Below are 9,368 nucleotides of genomic sequence, written 5' to 3'. Positions count from 1 at the left end.
CTCAGATCACGGATCCAATCTGCATCATTGCTACTAACATTTTTCAACACAATTTTCTCTAGGAACATATCAAAATAAACATATGAAAGCAACAACGCAAGCTATTGATCTACAACATAATTTGCAAAATACTACCAGGACTAAGTTCATTATAAATTTAAGTTCAATTAATCATATTACTTAAGAACTCCCACTTAGACAGACATCTCTCTAGTCATCTAAGTGATCACGTGATCCAAATCAACTAAACCATGTCCGATCATCACGTGAGATGGAGTAGTTTTCAATGGTGAACATCACTATGTTGATCATATCTACTATATGATTCACGCTCGACCTTTTGGTCTCCGTGTTCCGAGGCCATATCTGTATATGCTAGGCTCGTCAAGTTTAACCTGAGTATTCCGCGTGTGCAACTGTTTTGCACCCGTTGTATTTGAACGTAGATCCTATCACACCCGATCATCACGTGGTGTCTCAGCAAGAAGAACTTTCGCAATGGTGCATACTCAGGGAGAACACTTCTTGATAATTAGTGAGAGATCATCTTAAAATGCTACCGTCAATCAAAGCAAGATAAGATGCATAAAGGATAAACATCACATGCAATCAATATAAGTGATATGATATGGCCATCATCATTTTGTGCTTGTGATCTCCATCTCCGAAGCACCGTCGTGATCACCATCGTCACCGGCGCGACACCTTGATCTCCATCGTAGCATCGTTGTCGTTACGCCATCTATTGCTTATCAATTTGCCTTTGTGTACTTTTCATCTATCCTATTGAAACTTACATTCCATTTAATTCTATTTGGCATGTAAAACAACACATGAACAAACTACTTGACATCCACGAGTAGCACAGTAAAAATACTACTTACATCTAAGAGAAAGGCTACATCAAGTAGTAGAATCTGCATGGCATGTGAGCTAACCTGGTCTAGATGATGTGAGTTAACGATATTGAACCCCTCTTATGTGTATGATGCCCCTATCAAACACATGCAACCAAAAATAGATGAGACCCATCTATTAAGACTACAAAAACGAAAGCTGAAACATGTAACGCTTCGTTTGGATGTTTCCATTGGGGAGCTCTGTATCGTATTGGTCTGAATTCCAAATCAGTGAGGAATCTGAAATGGCACGAATATGAATTCACCTGTTTGGTTGTCCAGTGAATTGGCCCTTGAAATGCCTCTGAGATTTCAATACCAAATCATGTTTGGATGACAAACTTTGGAATTGCATAGCCATGGAGGGGTTTGACAAGAAGATCCAGGCCATGGATCCATGGTGGAGCAGTGTTGTGGCTGCACAAAAAGAGGAGCAGCTCGTACATCCGTAATGGTGGAGTGCTGTACAGAAGGAGCTGCAGCTCGTGGAGAAGGGAGGGTTTGAGCCACGAAACGATAGGCAAGGACGACGACCACACGTGACTAGAAGGGCGGAGCTGACGACGGGGCGCGCCAGTCCTGGGCCGCCGTCGACCTCCATGGCGGAGCGCAGCACAGGGCGACGGGAGATGGTGAGGGGGCGGCGGGAAAAGGGGTGGGGAAGAGGGGAGAGACGGACCTGCGCCGCCGCCGGTCGCCATGGTGGTCGCAGCTGCCACCTGCTGTTAGGTCGCCGCTGCCATGGCCAGGTCAGCCCTCGAGTTCGCCCCTCCCGTTCCCCTTCGCTGCCTTCTATTTCTGTTCCGTGGGCTGAAGCGATACGTTTTGCGGAAGAGAGCGATTTCGGGCCAATTCTGAGCCCCACCCCTCTGAAACGTGGGAGGGAGATTTTCACGGGAGCGAAAACGGGCCTGAGTTGCTCTTTCATTTCCAATACGAATTCAGTGTCCAGCCAAACGTCAGTGTCCAGCCAAACGTCTGTATTGACCCAGATGATTACGAAATCCATTTTCTGGGCTCCAATGGAGACATCCAAACGCAGTGTAAGGGCATTTGTGCATCGTACAAAAACACACTGACCACTTGCTTTGTTTCAAGATCAAGAACAAAACATGCGAGCCTCTCCCATCAATTACCCCGAGAGAAATTACCTCGGCAGAAGCTTCATACATCTCTGATTTGTCAAGCGCCTTCCACATTCATGCGGCTGAAAAACTTCCAGGTCCCTCCCGCTCCGTCTTGCGTTGATGAAGACCCAGGCTGAGCTTTGATCCATGATGCACTCACTTCCGATCAAGTATGCGAACATCGGAACGGGGAGATGTTGGAGATTATTAAGAGGGGATTGAGGGGAATGGATCCTCACATCAGTGGAGCGCGCGGTGTGTATGCATCTGTGCCGAGTTTGATCAAGCTATAAAAAAGGAGCATAAGCATATGTTGAAGTAAAAGTAAAATGAACATGTACCTTATACCTAAATTATATCCTCCCCTTCGCTCAGTAAACAAATAAATTTACTCTCCTGCATATCGTCTCACAGGTATTAAGAAGCTAGCATTTTTTGCTCATGTATTCAATCTAGAACTTAAATTACGTAAGAAGACCAAAGTAAACAAAAACCAAAAGCTTTTCTAAGTATTTCTTGACTTCATTACTGTTTCTACTGATGCTTTCAGTTCCACACTTCTTCCTATAATATTGAAGTAGACGTTAAACCTTGTAATATCATCATCAAAACATAAATACAGGACAAATAAAAATGCAAAAGTAAATCATTTAAGAAAAATTGCGGTACCAAATTTGAATTTTTTCAACACTCGAAGCATGATTAAACTATTTTTATCACACTTTATAGACTTCCCCAAGAAATGTTGCATTCGAAAAACGATCAGAATACAAAACCATGTCACACCTGACGCCGTGCCTTAGTTGTACGCTGGCGCCACCTCCGCCATATGTGGTGTTCGGTTTCGCAGCACGGGTGTGTGTGTGACTTAATTATGTGTGAGAGTGAGGCATGTGTGCCGGCTGGGTGAGGTACTTGGTCTGAACCTGTAACTGAACAATAACAAATCTGAATTGAGGAAATATAGTTCTGAATTCCTCCTCCTATTTTTCTTCTCTTCTTGCTCAGTCAGGCAAAAAGGAGAGGGACTTCACGCAGGACATCACACCGGCAAGGGTTACCAAATCAAATCGAGTATTATAATCCGGCAAGACATGCATGTCAAGTCAAAGGCTAACCTGCCGTGATCGATTCCTTCGCTGGCTGGATATGGAAGTGGTGAATTTTCTCACCGGCTGGAAGCGCACACAAGCAGCGGCAGGCATGAGAAACCAGTCATGGCGCTCCTTAATTCGATTGGACTCGTCAAGTTCGCTATGAGGGCGGACGTCCTGTTGCGGCGACTGGAATCATCAAGTTCTGTGTCAAGATCTCAACCTAACCAGTTGCGGCGACGGGGCGAGGATAGGTGGCGGAGATAGGCAGGGCGGTCGATTTCATTTTCGTTATTGATGGGTGGACCAGTGGATGGTAGAGAGGTGCTCATCCTCCTACTCCTCCATAAACATCGCCACCACCTCCACATCGTTGTCCGGTGGCGGCGACCATCCAGGTCACTCAATGGTTGGAGGGCCGGTCGTTCATGTGGGGGAGAAGTGAGAGAGTCGCTTGTCTAAGGATAGAGTCTCACCTTGGGCAAGCGACGTCGGCGGCGGCGGCGCCAACCCCGGCGAAGATGTAACAGGGCGGTGGCTGCGATATCGTCCCACAACCATGTGACAGCGGCAATGCGGTCGACGTTGAGCGGCGGAGGCTGGGAACTTCCGTGATGGTGGGGTCATCCCAGAACCACACCATAGGAAAAGGATTAAGGAGGGAATTGGATCGTGACAGGAGTTGGATCAGCGGCGGCATATCTTTTTTTTCTTATTAGTTTTTAAATTTAGATTTGGATGTGATTTTGGGGTGAGGGACGTATGGTAAGGTTAATTAATGTGATTGAGGGACGGGAGACCTATAGTAAGGTTGATTAATTTAGATTTGGTTAGAGACTAATTAATCGTGATTGATTCTTTTAAATACAGAATGAAAAATTATGATATGTTTAGATAAAATCGGTTTAAATAGATCATGGATAAAATCTGGTTTAAGTGTGTTGGTGGGATAAAAAACGATGGGGATGGATTAACCGGAGTGAGGCGAGACTACCAACTTAGACATTAGGAGTAGAGATTTTATTCCCGCCACAGTCGGTCTCTAAATTTATGGTCAAAGTTGAACCTCAGAAAGCGTGGGCGCACTATATTTTGAAAGGGAGTAAGTAATTCATAATTATGAATTTTTTTCTTGTATACTCAAGCTCCTCTAAGGTCAGAATACATTTTGTTTTAGAGGTTGATAATTAAAAAAACCATGCTGTATGATTTAGGCAAGCTCATGGCTTGCCTAACTTGGTTCTCCATAGCCGGCCCAAACACCTGAACTAACCAGCACTTTTCATATCTGGCTCATATCTGGGGCGGATATGATGACGCCCGGATGCGTCTGCCATGTCGGACCGACCGTAAGGGCCCACGCGGTCACATGCAGAGTCTGGCGGTCCAACGGGCGCCTCCTTCGGTTCTCGGTGCAGATAAATTCATGGCATCACGTGGCGCAGCTTCGACATGTCGCCCGAGGGAGCAAGCTCGTCTATTTAAGTCGAACGACGGTAACACAACCCTAGCTCATCCCATTCCTTCCCTCTCCCTCCCAGACGGACCACCAACTTCCATCCGCCCCGTAGCCGCTAGCCATGGCCCGAGAAAGGATCACCACCTATGCCATGTTGACGCCAGAACACCGGTTGTAGCTCGAGGAGGAGATCCGGGCCAGCAGGCGCGCCGCTCGTGTCGCTGCGGACCTGCCTCTGAATTCGCCGGAGCCAGAGGAGGTGGCGCAGTAGCAGCCGAAAGCGGAGCAGGACCCCAGGGGGGCGGATCCGGAGGCGGACGATGCGACGGAGCCGTGGGAGGAGGAGCCGGCTATTGGCTTCGCCATGGCGGAGTTCGAGGACACCCAGGAGGAGGTGATGGTGGAGTAGACCACCATGCTCGGATCCATCGAAGATGAGGTCTGTGTGGAGTCCAACCGGCGCTTCATCCAGCAGTAGAGGGCGGAGATTGACAAGCTCTTCGTCTCTAGTTCATACGAGACGAGCCGGAGCTGCCACACGTGCCCATCTACCGGGAGCAGGACACGAAGATAGTGAACATCTCCGGCGATGAGTAGTTTAGATATGTATGTACTACATAAGTTTTTATCTGCATTGCTAGCATGGATTTAAGGTTTCATGTTTGAGGTACATGAATGCAATGAATGATTTTTGTGTGTTCTTCGGTCACTCTCTGCGGACGCCTCCGGGTGGGTTTGCAGCGCGGATTTTGGAACTTCGGGTTGTAGTGTTGGCAATATGCCCTAGAGGCAATAATAAAATGGTTATTATTATATTTCTTTGTTCATGATAATTGTCTGTTATTCATGCTATAATTGTGTTATTCGGAAATCGTAATACACGTGTGAATACATAGACCACAACATGTCCCTAGTGAGCCTCTAGTTGACTAGCTCGTTGATCAACAGATAGTCATGGTTTCCTGACTATGGGCATTGGATGTCATTGATAACGGGATCACATCATTAGGAAAATGATGTGATGGACAAGACCCAATCCTAAGCATAGCTCAAAGATCGTGTAGTTCGTTTAGCTATAGCTTTTCCAAATGTCAAGTATCATTTCCTTAGACCATGAGATTGTGCAACTCCCGGATATCACAGGAGTGCTTTGGGTGTGCCAAACATCACAACGTAACTGTGTGACTATAAAGGTGCACTACGGGTATCTCCGAAAGTGTCTGTTGGGTTGGCACGAATCGAGACTGGGATTTGTCACTCCGTATGACGGAGAGGTATCGCTGGGCCCACTCGGTAATGCATCATCATAATGAGCTCAATGTGACCAAGTGTCTGGTCACGGGATCATGCATTATGGTACGAGTAAAGTGACTTGCCGGTAACGAGATTAAACGAGGTATTGGGATACCGACGATCGAATCTCGGGCATGTAACATACCGATTGACAAAGGGAATTGTATACGGGATTGCTTGAGTCCTCGACATCGTGGTTCATCCGATGAGATCATCGAGGAGCATGTGGGAACCAACATGGGTATCCAGATCCCGCTGTTGGTTATTGACCGGAGAGGCGTCTCGGTCATGTCTGCATGTCTCCCGAACCCGTAGGGTCTACACACTTAAGGTTCGGTGACGCTAGGGTTGTAGAGATATGAGTATGCAGTAAATCGAAAGTTGTTCGGAGTCCCGGATGAGATCCCGGATGTCACGAGGAGTTCCGGAATGGTCCGGAGGTAAAGAATTATATATAGGAAGTGAAGTTTTGGCCATCGGGAAAGTTTCGGGGGTTACCGGTATTGTACCGGGACCACCGGAAGGGTCTCGGGGGTCCATCGGGTGGGGCCACCTGTCCTGGAGGGCCCCATGGGCTGAAGTGGGAGGGGAACCAGCCCCTGGTGGGCTGGTGCGCCCCCCTTGGGGCCCCCCTACGCCTAGGGTTGGAAACCCTAGGGGTGGGGGCGCCTCCACTTGCCTTGGGGGGCAAGCCACCCCCCTGGCCGCCGCCCCCCTTGGAGATCTCATCTCCTAGGGCAGCCCCCCCCCCCTAGGGGGCCTGTATAAAGAGGGGGGAGGGAGGGCAGCCGCACCCATGCTCTTGGCGCCTCCCTCTCCCCTTGCTACACCTCTCCCTCTCGCAGAAGTTTGGCGAAGCCCTGCCGAGATCGCTGCTGCATCCACCACCACGCCGTCGTGCTGCTGGATCTTCATCAACCTCTCCTTCCCCCTTGCTGGATCAAGAAGGAGGAGACGTCTTCCTCAACCGTACGTGTGTTGAACGCGGAGGTGTCGTCCGTTCGGCGCTAGGATCTCCGGTGATTTGGATCACAACGAGTACAACTCCCTCAACCCCGTTCTCTTGAACGCTTCCGCTCGCGATCTACAAGGGTATGTAGATGCACTCCCCTCTCTCATTGCTAGATGAACTCATAGATTGATCTTGGTGAAAGCGTAGAAAAAAATTATTTTCTGCAACGTTCCCCAACAGTGGCATCATGAGCTAGGTCTATGCGTAGTTCTCTTTGCACGAGTAGAACACAAAATTGTTGTGGGCGTAGATGTTGTCAACTTTCTTGCCACTACTAGTCTTATTTTGCTTCAGCGGTATTGTGGGATGAAGCGTCCTGGACCGACCTTACATGTACGCTTACGTGAGACAGGTTCCACCGACTGACATGCACTAGTTGCATAAGGTGGCTAGCGGGTGTCTGTCTCTCCCACTTTAGTTGGAGCGGCTTCGATGAAAAGTGTCCTTATGAAGGGTAAATAGAAGTTGGCAAATCACGTTGTGGCTTTTTCGTAGGTAAGAAAACGTTCTTGCTAGAACCCTATTGCAGCCACGTAAAACATGCAACAACAATTAGAGGACGTCTAACTTGTTTTTGCAGCATGTGATTGTGATGTGATATGGCCAAAAGTTGTGATAAATGATGAATGATATATATGTGATGTATGAGATCATGTTCTTGTAATAGGAATCACGACTTGCATGTCGATGAGTATGACAACCGGCAGGAGCCATAGGAGTTGTCTTAATTATTGTATGACCTGCGTGTCAATGATTTAACGCCATGTAATTATTTTACTTTATTGCTAAACCGTTAGCCATAGTAGTAGAAGTAATAGTTGGCGAGAAACTTCATGGAGACACAATGATGGAGATCATGGTGTCTTGCCGGTGACGAAGATGATCATGGAGCCCCAAAGATGGAGATCAAAGGAGCAATATGATGTTGGCCATATCATGTCACTATTTGATTACATGTGATGTTTATCATGTTTTTGCATCTTGTTTACTTAGAACGACGGTAGTAAATAAGATGATCCCTCATAATAATTTCAAGAAAGTGTTCCTCCTAACTGTGCGCCATTGCGAAAGTTCGTTGTTTCGAAGCACCACGTGATGATCGGGTGTGATAGATTCTAACGTTCACATATAACGGGTGTAAGACAGATTTACACATGCATAAACACTTAGGTTAACTTGACGAGCCTAGCATGTACAGACATGGCCTCGGAACACAAGAGACCGAAAGGTCGAACATGGGTCGTATGGAAGATACGATCAACATGGAGATGTTCACCGATGATGACTAGTCCGTCTCACGTGATGATCGGACACGGCCTAGTCGACTCGGATCATGTATCACTTAGATGACTAGAGGGATGTCTAATCTGAGTGGGAGATCATTAAATAATTTGATTAGATGAACTGAATTATCTTGAACTTAGTCTAAAATCTTTACAATATGTCTTGTAGATCAAATGGCCCACGTTACCCTCAACTTCAACGCGTTCCTAGAGAAAACCAAGCTGAAAGATGATGGCAGCAACTATACGGATTGGGTCCGGAACCTGAGGATCATCCTCATAGCTGCCAAGAAAGATTATGTCCTAGAAGCACCGCTAGGTGAAGCACCCATCCCAGAGAACCAAGACGTTATGAATGCTTGGCAGTCTCGTGCTGATGATTACTCCCTCGTTCAGTGCGGCATACTTTACAGCTTAGAACCGGGGCTCCAAAAGCGTTTTGAGCAACACGGAGCATATGAGATGTTCGAAGAGCTGAAAATGGTTTTCCAAGCTCATGCCCAGGTCGAGAGATATGAAGTCTCCGACAAGTTCTTCAGCTGTAAGATGGAGGAAAATAGTTCTGTCAGTGAGCACATACTCAAGATGTCTGGGTTGCACAACCGCTTGACTCAGCTGGGAGTTAATCTCCCGGATGACGCGGTTATTGACAGAATCCTCCAGTCGCTTCCACCGAGCTACAAGAGCTTTGTGATGAACTTCAATATGCAGGGGATGGAAAAGACCATTCCTGAGGTATATTCAATGCTGAAATCAGCGGAGGTGGAGATCAAGAAAGAACATCAAGTGTTGATGGTGAATAAAACCACTATGTTCAAGAAAGGCAAGGGTAAGAAGAACTTCAAGAAGGACGGCAAGGGAGTTGTCGTGCCCGGTAAGGCAGTTGCCGGGAAGAAGTCAAAGAATGGACCTAAGCCTGAGACTGAGTGCTTTTATTGCAAGGGAAGTGGTCACTGGAAGCGGAACTGCCCCAAGTACTTAGCGGACAAGAAGGCCGGCAACACTAAAGGTATATGTGATATACATGTAATTGATGTGTACCTTACCAGTACTTGTAGTAGCTCCTGGGTATTTGATACCGGTGCGGTTGCTCATATTTATAACTCAAAGCAGGAACTGCGGAATAAATGGAGACTGGCGAAGGACGAGGTGACGATGCGCGTCGGGAATGGTTCCAAGGTCGATGTGATCGTCATCGGCA

General features: G+C 47.3%; 1 long non-coding RNA gene across 3 annotated transcripts; it reads right to left on the bottom strand.

The window, feature by feature from the left end:
• Positions 1–1,807: 1,807 nt before the first annotated feature.
• LOC119293922 lies at positions 1,808–3,422 on the bottom strand. 3 transcript variants are annotated; one of them, XR_005143255.1, is made up of 3 exons: positions 3,145–3,422; positions 2,813–2,958; positions 1,808–2,313 (listed from the first exon to the last, which is right to left on the bottom strand). It is a non-coding gene; the product is annotated as an uncharacterized LOC119293922 (long non-coding RNA). The 3 variants fall into 3 exon arrangements; XR_005143252.1 differs by lacking the exon at positions 2,813–2,958; XR_005143253.1 differs by lacking the exon at positions 3,145–3,422 and having other exon boundaries at positions 2,813–3,123.
• Positions 3,423–9,368: the final 5,946 nt, after the last annotated feature.

Source organism: Triticum dicoccoides, chromosome 4B (assembly GCF_002162155.2).
Source record: "Triticum dicoccoides isolate Atlit2015 ecotype Zavitan chromosome 4B, WEW_v2.0, whole genome shotgun sequence".
NCBI lineage: Eukaryota > Viridiplantae > Streptophyta > Magnoliopsida > Poales > Poaceae > Triticum > Triticum dicoccoides.
This window is presented reverse-complemented; position numbering and strand designations above follow the sequence as displayed.